Source organism: Magallana gigas, chromosome 9, assembly GCF_963853765.1.
Source record: "Magallana gigas chromosome 9, xbMagGiga1.1, whole genome shotgun sequence".
NCBI classification, from domain to species: Eukaryota; Metazoa; Mollusca; class Bivalvia; order Ostreida; family Ostreidae; genus Magallana; species Magallana gigas.
Genome location: NC_088861.1, coordinates 17,860,758 through 17,881,939, shown reverse-complemented (window position 1 = coordinate 17,881,939; position 21,182 = coordinate 17,860,758). Strand labels below are relative to the sequence as shown.

The following is a 21,182-nucleotide window of genomic DNA, read 5'->3' as shown; positions in this document are numbered from 1 at the left end:
TTTCTTGGAGTAATGCTAAAGAGCTGACAGTAGACACACATACATAACAGGCACGTTGCATGGGGGGGGGGGGCAAATAATTTTCTTAAATTTACATATAAAAAATTGAATTATCATTGAGTCCCCCCCCCCCATGTGAAATTGAAGTTATGGATATACCACGCCAGCCCCCCACCCCCGAAATAGGAATTTTTGGAAATCCAAACTATTTTTTTTTGGCTTGTCAAAATTTATTGGATGAGTCTGCCCCCCCCCCACTTTCAAAAACGATGCTACGTGCCTGCATACACACATACATACACACACACGCACAGCAGCGATGCTATATCCCCCTCGCTACAAGTTGCGCGAGGGGATAATAAAGTCTTACCTGTTACGTCCAGAGTTACCGGGTTGCTTTGTTGTCCCCCAAATAAACCATCACAATAGAATTGTTTTTTGTGCCAATAAAGCGACACGGTTGCATTTAATCTGTAGGTCTGATTATTGGGACAATCTAACGACAATTTTCCAGAAATCATTGAACAATATTGAGCAGAGTATATTTTGTCAGGAAATTGAAAAATGACGCCTTTTTGTCCAGTTTCAAATAAGCAGGATATTGTAATCGTCTGGTTCAACAAAACGTTTAACGAAGAAATGACCAGCAATGTTGCATCTCCTGAAAAAAGATATTTCATTCCTTTATATTTTAGGAATATTTTTGCATTTTTGAATTGTTTAGCATTTTTAATGAAATTTTGAATGCCATTTCATTTTTAATAAATATATTAAGAATAAAGGTACAAAAAGATAACAAATATAAATCATTTGTGTTTTTATTATAACACTAAATATATTACACATATTGCGTAGAATCATTTTAATACAAGAAATGTAATTTGAACGAGCAAAGTACTTGCAACTCTTGTGTAAGGCTTACATGTACATCTAATTTATATCCCAGTTATAAAAGTACACAACATTTAAAGCTGCTTGACCCGATTTTATATCTAATTTATATACGCCAAACGATAGTGTTTTTAGTATATGTATAATAATAGGCATTGCTGTCATTTTCGGTCAATTAAGCCTTTTTTAAATGGGAAAATCATTATTAAAAAACCCTTTAATTTTATATTTAAGGGTGTCGCGTTATTTTGCTTCGTATTAAGATTCGCTCCCAACGTCAAGGCGGATATGATTCATAACGACTTTGACATTCGCCGTAAAAAAGGGAAATACAAATACGTTTTGTTAATAATTTTGACAAATATAAAATAAACCTACATTTAGTTTCTCACATCTTTCTCAAGTGTGTTTCGTTTACAATCGATAAATAACATGTGTGTTTCAAAAACGCTGTCAGTTTGGGGACTAATTCAAACTATTCTCCTTCTTCCCGTACAGAGTTTATTTTACCCTACTTTGAATATTTTTTGTCTTTGAAAGAGACCATATTTGCTGTGGTGAATTACATTTCTAAGATAATATGTTTGTATGGAAATTTTTAAAACTGATTTATACAGTTGATTTTCAAAACAACAAATTTCTGTCTTGAAACTGCAGGAGAAGCTATCAGTGCAAAAGGGATGCCCTATACTGTAAACCAACTGTAATTCGCAAACAAGGAATTTCGGCGGGGTTTGCAATTGCCTCATTGGCGCGAATACTTTTCGCGCTTACCAGCCCTGGTTGTAAAAACACCACGGGTCTGTATCGTGAACCAGCTTGTCTCAAGTGAATCTTTTGCGAAATAATGTCGTCGCAAATTTTTTTAATTACCAAAAATCAAATATCAAGAACTATGCATTGTTTCAGTCACTTTGAAATGCATTTTATTAGAAGAATTACTTTGCAACAACTATTAAAATAAAGTTTTCAATACTGTGTTTTCATTAATATTCAAGGATATCAATTTTCGTCGATAAAGTGAGAATCAAAGTTTCAATGATACGTAACTTCATGGCCAATGACCCTATCAATACCAAATGTTTATAGAAATTGCGCTTCAATGAACATTTAATTTCGTGGATCAATTTTACAACGAGATCCACGAAAATTGGTATTCAACAAATATTGATGAAACCACAGTAGCTGTTGGGGATGTATTTCATAAGAAGAATCACTTTGCAACCACTATTGAAATACAACTAGTATTGAATCAATTATTTCAATAGTTGTCCTGGATGTATTTCATTATAAGAATTACTTTACAGACACTATTGAAGTTCAAATACTATTAAAATTATTCTTTTTAGTCGCTGATGGGAATGAATTCCTTTATAAATATAACAGTTACTTTGTAATCACTATTGTAACACACTTGGAAAGAAAGAAGTTGTACATCATTTTCGCAAACTATTTTGGAATGCAAGAAACACTTTATCTAATGAACAATTTCAAATACACAGTTAAGGTGTTATAGACTTGCATATATTTAACGGTAATAATAACCGAGACTATAAAATCAATGTACTTATATTAGGATGTTCACTGTTGTGCAGAAACAACCAAATTTTCGCAGATTAACATATACAATTGTTTTCAATTTTTTTACCTTTCTTTTTCTATAGACACATCATGTTCTATGAAAATTGTACATTATTTGTACAAGATAAAACACCTTGTAAATTGCCAGAACTTCTATTCAAACCCTTGTATATTAATAAATCATTTATAGATACATGTACATGTTATTGTATATATCACTATTGAGAAAAATTATCTCAATAGTGGATAGGGATGTACTTCTTTACGACTATTATTGAAATATATTATTTCAATAGTGGTTTGGTATGCATTTCATTATAATCAAAATTGAAATAAATTATTTCAGTAATGGTTGGTTATGTATTTCATTATACTATTGAAATAAATTATTTCAATAGTCATTGTGATTTAGAAGACTTTTCATTCCAAACACTATTGAACTAGTTTATTTCAAGTGGTTAAGGACGCGTTACATTACAACCACTATTGAAATAAAGTATTTCAGTAGTGGTAGGGATGCATGTCATTTTTTAAGCCTATCATTCCGTGTGCGTATAACACTTTCGGTTCCAGATAACAGGTGGTATGGGAAACATGACCATACAAAAGTAAATCAAAGTACATCATGATTTAAAAGGAATTCGTCATCTCATAAGACATACCTCTTTTATTAAGAAATTCCCCTACTGCAAAGGGAAGTGTAACACACTGAGGAAATAATAGACATAAAACTGAAATGAATCCAATCCACTATTGAAATATTTTATTTCAACTAGACTTTGACCCGTGCGTGCACGGGTCGATATTGCATATGATATCGGGCATTTACGAAATAGATACATCGACACTATAGAAATAGTGCCTGTTTTGGAGGGTAACAATCCCGATGAAACCAATGTCAACTGACGCGAAGCGGAGGTTGACAGTGCTTTTCGAGGGGTGTCAATATCAACTGTTATCCTCCCAAATAGGCACTATTTATTTAATTATACTGAATGTCTTAATTACTGCTTTTTATATAGAAATGACGTGCATTCTATGGAAAACCGTACCGTACCGTACGCGCATAATTTACGCACATGTAACAATTCGTTGAGTTACCCGTTGCTAAGTGTGTTGCTAACGCTGAGGGTAATAGATAAACAAGCTTTAAAGGGGCATGGTCACGATTTTAGTCAAAAATTAATTTTCCAATTTTAATGTTTACACTGCTTCAGAAAGGCATTTTTAATAGGCAACCGGAATTTGAGAGTCATTTGTTGAGTTATAAGCGAGTTACAGGGCTTAATATTCTTCGCTATGTAAACAAAGCGTTTGTTTACATTTTGAACGTTGAAATACAAACTTCAGGTTTAAACCTAAAAAGGAATGTGTTAAACGTTAGGAATTGTTTATCTATGCCTAAAATAGATAAAAAGATAGACAAATAAGCATGAAAAAGATTTTTTACTGGTAAATTGAACCTATGTAAACAAAAACAGGGCACGAGCCTTGTTTACATGACAAAGAATTGTGAGCCCTGTATCTTGCTTATAACTCTATGAACGACTCTCAAATTTTATTTGATCATTTGAAATGCATTTCTAAAGCATTGTAAATAATAAAAACATAAAAAAAGAATTTGACCAAAATCGTGACCATGCCCCTTTAAGCCTACAATAATACTATAACTAAATTTCACTACATTCTGCTTAGTTAGAATAATTAAACTTTGTCTCGAGACAGGCCTTCACCATAGTTAAAATACCTCCCATTTACCCATAATGTAGCAAAAAGTTTCAGAATCGCTCAAAAACGATTTTAGAGAATATTAATGAAACTGCATTGAAAATAACAGTCAAATTATTCATTGAAAACCATGTTGACATTCGCAACTCTCGGTATTTTTCATATTAATGCACTGATTTGGAGTTATCTCCCGTATTTTCTTCGATGAACAGAATATATATAGCAAATTTCCAATGAAAAATTACACGCATTTGTATCATCGTTTTGGAGTTAATCCATGCAAATTTGATTTTGTGGAAACAAAACTAAAGAGCCCCCCGCTCCATGTACCATCAGAAATTCCATGACATTCGACAACAATATTTTTGCATCATGTTCTCAATAAATGAAAGCATACATGACTTCAACACATTTCTTTTGTTGTTCTTTGTCTTAATTTTTTCTCAATAAAATTGAATTACATTCTTAAATAAACATATAAAAATTCACATTTTGTAAAGTCGATAACGCAGAAAGCAATAAAACTGGTAAATTCTTTAAGGCGATTTCAATTATATAGAAACATAATTACAATTCAACACAATGGCATAAATAAGAAATCTCAATACTTTATAAGTTGGCAATACAATAAATAGGACAATAGTCTACAATGTATTACTTGAAACAAAACATATGTAGTCCCCGATACGCTTCCATGCAAAGGAGACCATATGGGTGTTTGCCATGTCTACGGCTGTTGAACTTTTACGAGATAGCAATAAGGATAATACTGTTTAAGTCGAACGAAATTATAGAGTCTAATAATTTTATGATTAATAATATTCATACTAACCGTTGCCTCCGAAGATTGAAACATATATTAGGATGGTATAAAAACGTGTATCCATGTTGGTGTCATTTATTTTATTTTCTTCCGGCTTTAAATACATATAGATACATGTAACTGCGTAACCTGTTTTTCATTATAAACAAGGAAGACATTCGGTGTCGTAATTGCAATGTAAGCAAATGAAGAATCAGTATGGCCGTAAACTTTTCCCTCCGATTGACATATCAGAGAGTCTCATGTTTGCATTTTACGCTTTATTTTGAGGTCTAAACCCTAATCTGAGACCCCTCCGACTGCCAGCCTGCGTTTAATGTTTAATATTTAAAAACTACTCATTCATAAAAAGAAGGGTTTGGGGTTCAAGAGCCTAAGGAATCTCGGATTTTCTAAACCTTAGATCCAGGTGCCAAAATGTTTGGAAAATAAGTTTAGTTTTTCTCAAAAATATATATATGGGAAGAGAAAAAGATTTTTTAAGATCCAATACATTTTCACTATATCGCTTTATTGGCCCCGCCGTAGGGCCTGTATCCCTCTCCCAGGAGTCATGCATTTCTCAATTTTGGTAGAGGATTTCATGGACATTATAACCGCTTATCTAGTTTTTCTCAAATGTAAACTATATGGAAATAGAGGATTTCATACATTTTTACTATATGGCCATATGGACGCTGCCCTTGGGCCTGAACCTCTGATCAAGGGGTCATAAATTATAATCATATATTTTTGAACATTTGGCTTTTTTGCATATTTTGCTCCATCTATAACCCCCTGGTTGGGTAGAACCATAAATTACACAATACATATTTATCTTGCCATAGAGATGCTTCACACCAATAATTGGCTTTGTAGTTTTCAAGAAGTAAAGAATAAAAAAATTTTAACGAACGCCAATTGCAGTATATCATCTGAGTGACTCAGGTAACCTAAAAATACAAAACAGGAGCAAAGCAAAAACGTACAAAAATTAGATTAGAGGCAGGATCAGGTACCATAGAGGAGTGATCATCCTCTGCTGAGTGTCGTGTGCTCTTTGTCGTAATCGGGACAACAGAAAAATCTGTAGACAATTCTGTGACTCATAATGGCCTAACAATAAGTATGAAAAATGTCAGTCTGCGTTCGACCTACCAGGAGATTGTATTTGCTGACAAGGTCGTTGTGTCGACCGTAGAACTTACGAAATAATGACTTCAATCGAAACTGTTGATAATCTTTTAGCAACTTGTTTGCTGTTAATTTTTTTAAAATACTTTTTATTGTAATAGACGTAAAAATACTAATAAATGCATTATATGAGCATAAAAGTTAAAATCATGCTCGAATCGAAATGATGAAAATGGCGGGTTGGCAAACGGACAGCTGCCAAAAGGGTTCCTTCATTGTACGGATAACTCTGTCTACAGTTTTCAGGATAAGAAGTTTTACAGATCAGTTTCAAGAGAACATACATAAGAGATATGCATAATGGCTGTTTTAAGTAGTCATTCTCTGTAATGATATTGCATATAGGGTCCTCTACAATACGGATAATTCCTCATACAGTTTTCAAGATAGAAAATTGTTTTGCGGATCGGTTTTCTCAATTTTCAGTTTTTTACATACGGATACACTCTTATTGCAAAAATAAAAGTCAAAAAAAAAACATAGACACAATGCAGAATCAAAAACAAACGAGTATAATTTATAAAGAAACGTCAGGAAAATAAAACAAAATAAAACATGAGATGTCGATGATTCAATGTTCAAAGTATATCACTGTAAGGAATGTTCACCTGATTCTTAATTTTTAAAAAAAAGTGTACTTTATATCAGTTTTGTTTTTTTCTTCTATATCTATGTTGACGATCTGGGAGATGATGTACCTATGGTGGAGTGTACTAGAGCAAATTGTCCAGCCAAAAAATGGTCCCACCCAGATTGTAAATCAAAAGGAAAACATTAGCCAAAGATTGGATGCTATGATATTGTTTGTTCACTGAAATTTTTTTCACATAAACTTTATGGGTTGGGTTGAAAACAGCGCACTGTAAGAATATTATACAAATATTGACTGGGGTTGAGGGCAACATTGATTATATTAGCCCCCAAGGGACGAAATATTGCCCGACGCGAAGCGGAGTGCAATATTTTCGTCCCAAGGGGGCTAATATAATCAATGTTGCCCGAAAACACAGTAAACATTTGTTTTGTTATATGAAAAACAAACCAAAATTTAAGAAAGTAATTGAAAACAAATCGCCATAATTTTCTTAGCTCAACAAAGAATTCACGAATTCAATTTTGTGCAAAGTTCATTTCCAAAATATCCTCAGCATCAAACGGTCACTGGTGATATTCCGCCGACCGTAAGAATTAACATACAGATGTTCTACCTGATTTTACTTCACAGTAATTCGCAAATCCTTATATTTACATTCTACTGTGTTTTTCCATTAAATTCTGTGATCTTCAAATGCCTCTAAATGCAACAAGTAGTCGAAGGTCAAATTGACGAGTTTTATAATACGTCACAAACGTTGAACGCTGTAAACTGCAACGTCACAAGCGAAAATCAAAGTTCACGCTTGTGGCTGTTACTGTGGCTCTTCCATTAATATTAACTTACCCTTAGGATAAGATAGGAATTTTAAGGTATGAATCACATTTACAGACAAAGCAAGAAGTTAAAAAATGTAAATATAAGCATTAAATCATGATCTACTTTTCTAAACTGTTCTGATCTAACACTATTTATAGAACGGGAATTTCCAATATAAACACTGTCAACAAAATGTAAAGTTATGTCTGTTTATTGTCAGCAGACAAAATACAATTTTACAAACAAAAAAACTTGAAAGTTTAAAATTAACTTTAAAAAATAAACAAAACACATTATTTGATTCACGAAATAGAAAATTAAGCGTCTTCTCACGATTTCGTCTGCTTGAGATCAATCAACATTACTGCGAGGCTGGCTGTTCCTTTTCCAGATTAATTATAAAGAACATATAGGCCTATACACTTTCACGGTAACACTGCTGTTCAAATTTGGTAACGATGATTTTTAAATTTACACACGTACATGATCGGTCATCAGAATAAGCATCGTAAAGAAAAGCTAAGACTAAGAGTAATGCATCAACTCCTCCGGCGCATTCCAAGCGGCAGATATACCATTTAAGTACATCACTGGCTAGCTAGTTACCACAACGTTTACAAAAGTCGCTTTTACATACTATTTTTTGTCGACATATCAACCATATTCGTCCATGATCGCCTCTCCTTGGATGGTTATCTCCATTTGCATATTCCAGCGATCACACATGAAAACTAGTTTTATTACGAATTTTTCAGCACAGTGAATAATATCACAAGCTATCGCATGTATTTTCCTTTTGTTTTCAATTCAGCCGGTTCAGATTTTAACTCACTATTTGTGTTTAATCCATTAATTCAGCTCAGTAGCTCTGCATCAGCTGAAGGCGCATCCATTTTGAATATTGTTGCTGTTGTTGTTTTGTATTCATATGCCCCGCTTCATTTACATTATTTACATTTTGATCAATGACACTTATCATTTTTTGATTTGAAAATGTTTTATTAAATGATAAGAAATGAAGATAATAATTTTTCTATTGATCGACGTATCAAAGAAAAAATTGACCGGAAAACTTTTTCATCAATGCGCTACGCGCATTCATGAAGTTTTCCGGTCAATTTTTTCTTTGAATTGTTTTTTTTAACCACATTTTTTAAGAAACCTAATTTTACCCAAACTCGTTTTATAAAGACCCACATCGTTTTGGTTTTACAATTATTTTTATAGCCTTGAACATCAACTTAGGCGAAATACTCGCTTTATGATCGATACCTTCACCGGAATTTCCTCCTAAAGAGAAGTTGAATTCGCTCTGTATTCTGAGTTCAAGATAGTGTAAATAAATCCCAAAGACATTAAAATGATAATCATTTAATTCAAAAGACGTTTCCACAGCCTCAGTTAACCACTGAAAGTTGTGATTAATAATTTGCGATTGTCTTATATTTTATGGTTAAATGAATATGGGTGCTGCAACACTTATATACATGATGTACACTACGTGCATTGAAAATTACAACTTATGCTTATTACCTTTAGTGTTGGTAATACAATTAGTTGGTAACTTGTAATTAGTTAATAATAATGCTAAATTATTGCTAAAATAATCATAAAACCGTCTGTCTACAGTTATCTTAAAAATTAAAATGATCCTCTACACAATGGTTGTAATTAGATCAAATGGTTGGAGTAATACCTACCTTCTAAAATACGTAGAAGTACAGAGATTGATTTTATTTGTCATTTAGCTAACACAATTACAAAAATTTCACCTATCAAATGTATGAATACATCAAATAAATTAAAATAGATTGGATAATTTTTTTCTAAACTTTAAGAAGTTGTTTTATTTTTTAACTGACTTGCTTAAATTCTAATTCAATTTTGATCAAGTTGAATCAGTGTATATCATCATTCCTGTAGGTTAATATGTTGTATCAAATAATGACAGTCTACATGATTTCTCAAACTTCTCCCTACTTATTTGTTAGGGAAAAATAAGTCTCCCAAACATTAGGTCGGTTCCTGTGATATGAAAGACTCTTTATGTTGTGAAAAATGTCAACAGTTCTCATAAATTCGTCAAATTTCAAATAAACCGAAACAAATGAGTTGGTTTTGGTAATGACTATTATAATTAAAGTGATAAATTGTGTAAATATTGCTATCTTCCCTGGCATTATGTATCAAATTTGGGTTAATATTTCTTTTTTATAGACACCTATTTCCTTGTCACAGAAGGATATTCTCTGCAAGTGTAGAGATTTTGTGTAAACTTGATATTGTAGAATAATTAAATATTACTTCACAAAAATTTACATTTAATTCATTAAGTTTATCAGTTTTTTTTTTTAGTTTTTTTTTTTTAAGTTTATCAAATATTATTAGGGTCTTCCGTTTCCAACGGAAGACCCTATTGTTTTCGGTTAGGTTTCTTTTTCTCTATTTTTCACTGTTATTATTCTTTTTTTTTCTTAACATTTTTCTTAAAACTCAAATATCTAAAATATGCTACAATGGATTTTTATGAAAATTCCACGAATAATACAAAATATCAAGGTCTTTTATCATGTACATAGTCACTCAAACGCAGGGGAACGTTAATACTGCATCGCGGCATATACATTTAACATAAACAATCGGCATTACAATGAAATCCAATGATTTCTTTGGGGTATTTTTATTCAGATGCTCTATTAATGAATGCATATTTCTAACTACAGACGACAAGTCCCAATTCTTTTCAGTGTGTACATTTATATCTCAATATAGCCAGTTTTTTAGAAAGCAATCGCAATAACATGGCACTGGAATCAATGTTCAAAACAACTTGGTTCGTTTACATGTGGAATTTCGGGTGAGTTTCAACGAATTGTGTACGAATAGGTGATGATTTAATTTGCATGACACACGCGGCATGATCAAATGTCTTATATTTATTCTTATTTCGGTGTCATTCATAAAAAGTAAAATGTCTTTGTAAGTCATTATGTCATCATCATTATGAACGTGAGTTTCGGATGAAAATACTCACATTTGTGTCCTGTGTATTTTAACCAAACCCTAATACCGTTAAATATGTCAAACTCGTCTATCCAGCCAAAGAGGTATTTGGGAGGTTGATTATGTGAACATGCAACCCAGCAGGAAAAAGAACTTATTATGAAAAGCAGACTTTTCCATGAGATTTACTATTCAGGGATTTTCTGGATACAAGTACTTTGACCTTTCTATATACTTTTGCTAATAAATGGACAGGATTGACATTTTAATGGAGTAACAAACGATATTAGAAATCATAAAAGGCTCGGAAAACTTCAAAAAAAAAATAATTAATTTTCTGAATATTTTATTTCTGAATTGCAGGAAAAGCAGAAAAAGAAAATGTAAAAAAATAAAAAAAAATAAATCGTAGTTTGTCCTGAGTAGTCTTAAGTGACCAAATTATAGAGCTAAAAGTCACATTAATAAAAAGAAAGCATATCGAAGTTATCGGGGAGAAACACAGGCGACAGAGATGAATTAACAAAATAATCTCCCTAAGATCATGAATCACGTATTTGCTTCCTAGATGAGGAGGTATAAACACTGGATGTATAACCGACAAATATATAAACAAATCACATTAGAGACCTACAGAGACATTTCAAAGACCTCTCCATGTTTGCAAATAAATCACGCATAGATATAATTACATGTACATGTAGGAGACATTCATTAATCACAATTTTTAAGGACAAAAAGTTTCACATCAGAGTTTCCCTACATCAGCCCAGATAAAACATGTATATGAAGTCCATAAATAATAGATAAATAAGTAAATAAAAAAATAAAATTTTAAAAAAAAACCACACTGATTGGTAGCAAACACATCTTTACGAAAAGTAAATGAGTTTACAAAGACAAAATTGGATTCCATTCTACAGCTGAAGAAATTATCAAAGGAGTGAGGTCGAGATTGCGATCATTATGAGCATACACATCACAGGACAATGGAAACCGTTTTGCGGCCCATGTGGTACCATGCAGTAAACTCATATTAACAGGTGGAAAATTGATTATTTTAGCATTGTATAATTGATTTTGACACGTCTTGTCAATAACTGCCAGGAGCTGAGCAGACAAGTTGAATAACGCGCGTTAGCAATAACCGACACGAAGACGTTAAAAATAATTCATTTAATGCTTATACTTACATTTCCTTATTGATAAAATCAATTATTTTATTAAATAAAATCGGTATAAATTGCAGATCACGAAAGAAGTGAATATTTTTAAATCCGTTTTTACATAGATTGTTGACATAAACCTTGAAAATATAATCCATGAAAAATAACTCTTGAAATGCTTCCAACAATAAAATCAACTGTATTGTTGAAAAGCAAAAATACTATATTTGATATGGTCAAAACAATCAACAATAAAATCAAATGTATTGATGAATAATTGTAAAACATGGTGTTTTAACAATTATATTTTTGGGGAACAACTTCATTCGTAAAATTACTAGTAAATTCATACGCAGTATGAAAGTGTAAAGTTTTCAAATCAAATAGCTTTTAATTTCAAGTTTGTTCAGTCATGCGGTTGAATTGAACCAGCTTTAATCGAGTAGTGTGTTGAAGCTGACATGAATTTATAAATACGCATTTTTCCCTTTTTTCTCTCCGACTACCGATTTTCCTATTGTAACGTTCATCGCTTCACACCCCTATATAAATCCGACACCACTGTTCATGATTTTCACATCGCATTGAACAAATAATTCGTAAATTAAAAGCAAAAGACAACAGTTACTACTGCCCTAGTACATGTAACTAGTTAAAGGAATATCCAATGAAAGACAAAACAAAACATACTGACATCCAGGGTTACATATTTTAAAAATGCTTGATCATTGTAGAACCTTTTCCAGTGTCGTACTGTTATATCATCGCATATGCGCAAACCACATACTGTAGCAGATCGTGCAGTGAAAGAATGAACTTCAGAAAACAGGTTGATTTTGTAGAAACTGATATACACCTCAGTAGCAGATGAGAAGCGGTCGAAACTAATATGACGTCCAAATGCTTTTATAAATTCATGTACGCCTAAAGTCAGTTTAGGAAGACCCGTTTGGCTGAAAACGTTTTCTAAACACCCTTACTAACCTCGGAAAATGAGGTATGTTAAATTCACGTCAGGATTAAGAGTCGCCATCTTTACTTGTAAACAAACCCTACTGTTTCATTTTACGGGGCTGTGAGGGTGTTTAAAAGATATTTAGAGGCAAAAAATTACTAAAATTTAAAGTAAAGTGTCTCAGTAATGTTTGGTAAAATATTAAACAATATTTTCCTAAATGAGTACAGTACGTCTAAACTAGTGCGCAACTATTTCGCATTAAATATACAGTATTTGGTTTAAATAACACTGTAACCCCACGGTCCGTCAACCCAAAAGTTCCATGGAGCTACAGTTTTGCAGCTAGTTTACTTTATTTTTTTTTAGAAATAATTTGTTAATTTAAAGAAGGGAGAGGTTATACACGCAGTCAGTTTTGCCAGTGCTTGTCACAAAATCTTTACGTTTCAATAACTGAGTAGCAACGGAATCAAACAAGACTGATCCGTAGATGACGGGGAACACGGGGCCAGTTGATTGCTGCTTAAAGCACTTAATAGTATATGTAATAATGACATAAAAATACACTTGCGGTACGGTCGTTTTGCGGTAGTACGGAGATGGAGAACGTAATCAGAGAATTTCCTATTGTTACCAGAAACTTTTAATTCGATTAATAGGCAGTTTATATCTTTGTCATGTCCTATTAGCTAATTGTCTGTTTATATACCTATTTTTGTATTTTATCCATTACATAAAACCCTAAACTAATTAATTTATGATATTTCAAAATTAATGCCTTAGTGTTGGTTTTAGAAAGCTCTACTTTGGGTTTTTCGTGCACAGTTTTTAACTCGATTTATGAGAATGGCAGCTACCGTTTTTGGTGTCATTCCTCTAGTGTTAAGACTTCCTCATGCATCAAAAATGTTTCCATACATGTACATCAAAACAAGATTTTACGGAACTTTCTTGTTTATGCATAATTAATTTAGATGATTTTGAAAGTCATTATTTCCGGGTTGTCTTTTTTTTTTATAGAAACAACATATGAAATCGGTACTGTTGGTGTTAGTCCTTTCATTAATTAGTAAAGCAACACAAGGGGAAATGTATATACATGTTCAAAAACATCAGTTTATGAAATCTAAAATTGGTATAATTTTTGAAACGTTTGCTGTAATATTAACGTGTTGAAGTCAGCAATAAAACGAACCCAAGCTTACTTACATGATATATACAGCAATATATTTAAAAGAACAAAAATATAAATTGTGCATAAAGAAATCCACATGACTGGTTCTATTTTTTTTATATAATTATATTTATTATAAGCTATTTTTTACTTAAATGTGTTTACCGAAGAAAAGTAAAAACTACACTTGTGGTCTTTTTACAGTGGCACGGTAAAAGAACCAAACACATATGCTTCAGAAATATTAAAGAAGTCAGAATCAGTACAGCAAGGAACATGTCATATTCTACCTGAATTCTAATTAATTGAGATGGATAGCATAGTCAGATATATATTTTTTCTTCTTTTTTTTTTTGGAACAAGAAACTTTTTTTTCAACAATCTTAATTTAGCTGAGACTGTTTATTTCCTTTGCATTACCCATTCGTCAAATGTCAGTTAATTTTCCTATTTTTACATGTTATCCATTAAATAGACACTAAACAAATTAATTTCCGATTTTCTTTATAAATTAATGCCTTAGTGTGGGTTTTAGAAAGCTCTACTTTTGGTTTTTCATTTGCAAATTACAACGCAATTACTGAGAAGCACAGCTTCTGTTTTTGGTGTCATTTGTTTAGTGTTTTATACTTCCTCATGCATCAAAATTGTTACCATACATGCATATTAAAGCGAGGTTTTAAGGAACTTTTTTTTATGCAAATTTATTTTAGATGTTTTAAAGCCATTATTTCCGGATTCCTGTTTTAGAAACAACATATAAAACCTTTAGTCCTTTTATTCATTAGTTTTCGCAACACAAGAGGAAATGTATATGTATGTTCAAGAACATCAATATGTGAAATGAAAAATTGGTATAATGTTTAAAATGTTTGCTGTAATATTTACATGTTAAACTCAGCAGAAAAACAAAAGCAAAACAATGAACCCAAGAATAATTTCATTTTTTCCAACAAAGTATTTACAATTCAAAACAACAAAAATTTACAAAAACTTTTTTGGATCCGTTCTAATGAATTTAAAAAAGTAAATAGGTTTTCGGTCTTCCTTTGATATAGATAAGAACTAATCATCATAACTATGTTTAAGTGAAACAAATGTAAACAAGGTAACACCCTTGTGTAAAATTTTCGCATCTTCTTCACATTAGAACTATTGCTGTCGGCCACCAGCCTCCTATAATCACGTGCTGCTTGGTGGTGGTTCGGGAGCACTGGGTGGGCTAACCGGTTTTGGTGTTCCATGTGTGACCATAAGCTTGCTTTCTTCATAAGTATTTGGTTTTAACTTCCTTGAAGGAGGAGCTCCCCCGAATCCCCCGTCTGGATAAAGACCTAAATACATAGATATAAATAATTAAAAATGATCATCGATGTACACATTTATTCAAAGATTCAAATCCTCGTTGCAAATGCAATGATAACAAAGAACTTAAAACCACCTCTGTCGGATTGATTTTGCCAGACATTTGTAAAATGTTTTTGGGAGGTTCTTTTACCGTACGAGTACGACTGTTCCCTATTAAAAATAAACCAAATAAAATTACAATCAATTGATTAAATACGTATTACTTATGGTCAGACATGCATGAATGTGTAGTTCCAGCCATTAAAAGCCATTGCACCTAAAGACAATGTTACTGAATACTAATGATGATTTTTATTATTAATAAAACGCTAGTTTAATGTTTAATACTTATGGAAAATTATTTGTATTGCATAATATCTAATGTAATTGTATTTCAAATGAAAGGAAAAATCAAAGAGATATACATAATAAATTGTTTACAATAGGGTCTGTATGGTTCCTCATTTTTTCAACTGTACCAACCTTAAATCCATCTTCCTAAAAAAAGTAAAGAAAGCTGATCATGTTTTTGTAAGTATAAATATCCATTTAGCAGTGCTGTAGCAGCAAAATGGTACTTGCATTGTCCCATCAGGCACTGACAGCGTTAACATTTTCCGTTTTTTGATTATCAAAAAATATAACAAATTAAATTGATGAGATAAAATAATAATGTTATGCCTATAGCACAAAATTATTTACAGATCTTCAAAAAACAGAAAACTTCAACTACTTAACCCCTTTTTCAAACCCTGCCTATGCCACCCATACTCCTTTTTAACAGCCTTAGTATATTTCCTTAGTATTCAATTTCACAAACGGAGTCCAAAATTTTAAAAAATCAAAAAAAAATTAAAAAAAATCAATCAAACCGTGTATGCTCTTCTGTTTATCTTCACTACTATAACAAAAGTTCTAGAATAGTGCAGAATGATGACAGAACCTCTACTTTGTACGAAGTGTCTCTCTTGGAATTCTGCACACACGCATTTATAGCATGTAATTCGTCAGCAGCAAATCGTAAAATCCCCACCTTTCCATCATAGCCTCGCTCTTCCTTGTCATCTTTGTACGCCACTCAACGTAATTATTCAGATACAAAAGCGAAAACCCATTTTTCACCGTATTAAAAAAATTAACCAGTCAATGACATGTGACTAGACCTACAGACCCAATACGGAAATGCGACTAACAGTAACTAATGTTATTTAAGCTTCTTTTTTTTTTAAAATTTGTTTTACCTTCCTTTTTTTTATTTTATCATTTCAAAAAGCACAAATATTAATAGCACTATAAATGATATTTTTTTTAATAATGTAAACGACAAAGACACTATAGTTTAATTCGATAAAGGTTTAACTTGAAACAGTGCATATAGTTAGGGAGGTAAAAATAAATAAATACGTAGGTTTAGGTACATTATCATTCTTGTCAAAATCAGATGTTGTTTAATCGGCTTATTTACAACGATCTAGATTAGCCTAATAAAAAGCCTTGTCTAAACAAACTTTAATATCCTCTCTGATTTTTTCTAGCAAGTTTAACCTGTGATTTGAACCTATGTCAAAAAAATGTTCACAGAGTTTACAAATGATACTTGCAAACAAGAAAAAGAAGATTGTTGCAGCATTAGTGTATTCTATAATAAGCTGTTGATAACGTTAACCTTTTTTAGCAAGGCATAACAATCAACAGTTGGTAATAGCACGTGTCCTTTCCATACCTCGTTGGTCCAAATACACGTAGAATAAAATACTCTAAGTTTTAAATTGTCCTGAATAATTTTCTTTTTTACAATGCCTCAAATTGTCAATCGCGTAGACCAAGACGAAACTCAACTCTATTAAGAATGTCCATAGGTAGCAAGGGACAGTTTCGAATAAAGTACCCCGTCAATATTTTTGTAAAATTGAGAGTTGCTGTACTTGAAGTCTTATGAGTGTTGCTAAAATTCATGAAATGATTTTAAATGATTATCATTAGTTAGAGGGGTGTCTCTTGTTGAAATTGATATGCAATCCCCTTATGTTAGGTACATGAGAATCAGAAGTAAAATGCGAAACCTGCGGCTATGACTGTTGTGCTGACTTTACACAGTGAAATTGCAAGTTACAGGCGGGAGGTAAAATAACACGAAAAGTAGGTGGATGGGACATTGAAAACTAAACACCGGTAAGTTTGTGACATGTGATAGTGCAACATGCACGCGGTACGGAAGGTCAACCCTCTGCAGGGAATTAGCTGGGGGAGGTCTAAAAAGCTGAAAAATCATGAAAAATTAGCAAAAGATGAAAGGGTCAAAATCTCATAAAAACCAGTGTGTAGAGAATTTTACAGGTTTTGATTAGTAATTTTCTTCAGAAATTGGTGATTGGCCTTATAAAGAGTGAATTAAAGGTATTTGTGCTGAATGGGAACTGAGGAAATTCTAGTTACAGAGTTCCGAAGACATGCATCCCTTGGCTACAATGAATTGTATAAAAAAACTGTCCCCTGCCACCATAGTATTCGAAAGGCAGACGGACTTCATCCTTCTGTCTGACTCAAAGAGTTATCTGCGAAGCGATTCAATTAATCTGTGAATCTGATTTTAATTATATTGGTATTGCATGAAATTTTCAGGCAAATTTCATAGTTGTGTTCAGACAACCAGGCCACAAAATGTGCATGAAGTGGGATTTTCTTTGTAAAAATCCTATTTCTGTTTATTTTTTTCTAATTCTATCTTGCTTTTGATTAAATTTAATAAACTTGTCTGATAAACTTATACTTTATCAAAAGGTTTTAATTTGTTAATTCATTCCAGTTTTGACTCAATTAATTCCGTAATCGCCTTAATAGCCTGTGTTTTTACAATTAAAGATTAAGGGATGCACTTAACTAGCACTGTTAGCAAATCTATCTTGGTGACCACAGGTAAAATAAATCACTAAAATTAAGAGATATTGTTCACCGGTACAACAGCAACACGGGGGCAGTCACCAGGTTAGATATGGTTATTTTAACCTTAAGTATCGCTTGAACTTTAAAACTGTTCCTTTAGAATAGTGGGAAAAAGTATTCCCTCATGATTTCAAATATTAGGTCCTTTACAAGAAAAATTGAGAAGATCCGTTTTCCACAAGTTGTTTATTTTAAGTAAACTGATAGAGCGCAAACGTTAGCTATATTACATGTATAATGCTGGTAAATACGATGTTATAGTTAAATACCTTTGCAAAGTTAAGAAAAAAGTCCCTGCTACCTTATTCATTTTCATTTTTGGAGTGCATACTTTAGAGCAGATTTCAGTTTAAACCGAAGACTAAACTTGCTAGAAAGAAAATCTTCTCGAAAATTCTTCCCAATTTGTTCTTCTTACCAGTTAAAAATCACGATATGTGGTTTTTTTTAAATTTATTTTCAGACTACTCAGGCAAACAGCTCAATATTAAATAAAGATAAGTATAGAAATGGTAAATGAGAAAAAAACTTCTCTATTCCCACACCTGTGGGGAAAAAACTAAATACAAAGTTTTGATGTACATGAAGTCCTCTATTTAAATGCATAAACTACACATTGTAGGAAAATGTGTGTAATAAAGGAAATAACAATTTGTAAAATAAAAACTATATTTTTTCTTTGAAAGAATTTTAGGTAACCGTATTATTTTGTACAGATAATGTTGCCTTAATTCGCATTTACATCGAGCAAGTGCGTCGTTCATGCAGTGCATAACGTCATTATCCTTTTGAAAATCCCGGCGGCACATCGAACACAGTAGCTAAATGATAGTAAATCCAAGAAAATTAACACTGTAACATCGTTTCTATCTGTTTCTTTAAAAACGCTCCGCTTCTAAAACTCCATGCGATTTTCACATCGCACGATCTACCACAGTGTGTTTTATCCCATACACAGTATATCGGTCCACAATTATCGGAGAATATTTGAGTATCTGTGCCTGGATTTCAGTCTGTTTTATTTCGTCGTTCATTGAAAAACCATTGCCAGTGCAGCGGTTGTCATATAATGTTGTTCAAAACGCGTTTCTACACGAGTTTTCGTCTAAGCTAACGTGTTCGGGTGTATAAAATACTAAAATGCGGTGAAGCATGAATAGTGCTCTCGTGCTCTATATAGGGGGTGTGTAGCAATGAGCAGAACAATAGAAATCGACAACTAATGTTGCGGTAGTCGGAGATAAAAGGGAAATAATGTGTATTTATGAATTCATGACAGCTTTAAGTGTGTTGATATTTAACAACATGTACTTGGGTCCGACTTCATCATGAAATGTTATTGTACAGTAGACTTCAAAGGAAATCATACTGGGTCGTGTCATATTAAGCTAAAAAAAAGCTATAGCTAAAAGCTTTTGAATGGTTATTTGAAAATTATTTCAACATATCCTTTAAAAGATGGAAATAAAAGAGATATAAAGACAAACACCAAACAAAATATAATAATTAAATAGATTTTTTTCATCAGCCATAGAAACATCGTATAGTGAATTAGACATTGTTTTGAGATACACATCCGGATTTAACAAGGCAGATAGCTTAACAGATTTTCTTAATGATTTCGTGAATGTTTTATATATTAATGTTTTCTCTGAATAAATATCAAGAGTTGTCTATCATACAATAATCTTGACGTGAAACTGGTCATATATCTGAAAATGAAAATAAGCATTTAAATGCTAATATGTACATGTATAATCAGCACTAAATCATATTGTTTTTGTTCACGATCATTTTATCCTTACTCTGTTAATTTTTTATCCCACCGAGCCTGAAAATAGAAAAAAATGCATAATTTTTAACTGCCTTTTGTTAAAAGTAAGTATTGAGCTGTTACTTTTCCTGTCTGAAATAAACCATCATTTTATTTTCAATCTATGTCCTACTACACTTCTTTCTCCAAAAATTGCTTCATTTATTAAAAACATGTCATAGACGATCGAAATTTAGGGATTCAAATGACCATTAATTTTAACACTGAAAATACACTTTGAAGTTAGAGGTGTACGCTTTTAATTTGTCATGTTCCAATCAACGCTAAGTTGATGTCATTTACCATTAAGTTGAACCACTTAGGAATGGAACATAAAGTCACAGTTGCTTTAATAACTATCTGACTACATTACTAAATTAGTTGACTTTTATGCAATATTGATTGACATACTATTTTTAAGCTCGCTTTGTTATTTGATTGTAATTGAAATGTCAAATAATTCCAACACCAGCAATAATTGTATTCCTTGATTTTTTATCAATAACAGATTTACCTTTCATCATTTATTTTCCGGTCACATTTTCATAAATTATGTCCTCTATCTCCTTATTTTTATCCCTATAAATGATAAACTATCATTTGATGATTTAATATACAATCAATCAAAATAGACTCTTTCATTAAGTTAAAAATTAACCTTACATAGTTAATATTACAATTATAATAAGAAACAAGATATATTTATTTTTACACAATATTTAGTAAGGCAGAGTCTCAGAAAAATTGAAAAAAAATGAAAAAAGATAGACAAATATAATTCAGACATTAAACATACCTTTTGGGTGTTTTAATTGAAACTAAAAGTAAAGGATGCATATTAAAAGTATTGATTATTTGATTGATTTGCAATAAATAAAACTGATCTGGCACTTTATTCATTCTTGAATACAATATACCTCTATTCTGGTAGAACGACACACTGTGATACTGATGCTCGTTCGCTGGCAAGGAAACGTCTTCATATATGGAATTCTGTACATCTGTTATAAATCGACATGCATTCGTTTTTTTTATCAGCCCTCGTGTATGGTAAAACTTGTATATCATTGTGGGAAAACTTGTTTCAATTTACCTGTATGTACTGACATTGGTTGCTTTGGTTTCTACAAATTCAGATAGAACAATCAGTTCACAAGTTGAGAAATAG

At 32.0% G+C, this 21,182-nt stretch overlaps 1 long non-coding RNA gene across 1 annotated transcript; it reads right to left on the bottom strand.

Moving 5' to 3' along the window:
• Positions 1 to 14,947: 14,947 nt before the first annotated feature.
• Positions 14,948 to 16,369, bottom strand: LOC117691831 (uncharacterized). The gene is made up of 3 exons (XR_010709007.1): positions 16,131 to 16,369; positions 15,353 to 15,756; positions 14,948 to 15,245 (listed from the first exon to the last, which is right to left on the bottom strand). It is a non-coding gene; the product is annotated as an uncharacterized lncRNA (long non-coding RNA).
• Positions 16,370 to 21,182: the final 4,813 nt, after the last annotated feature.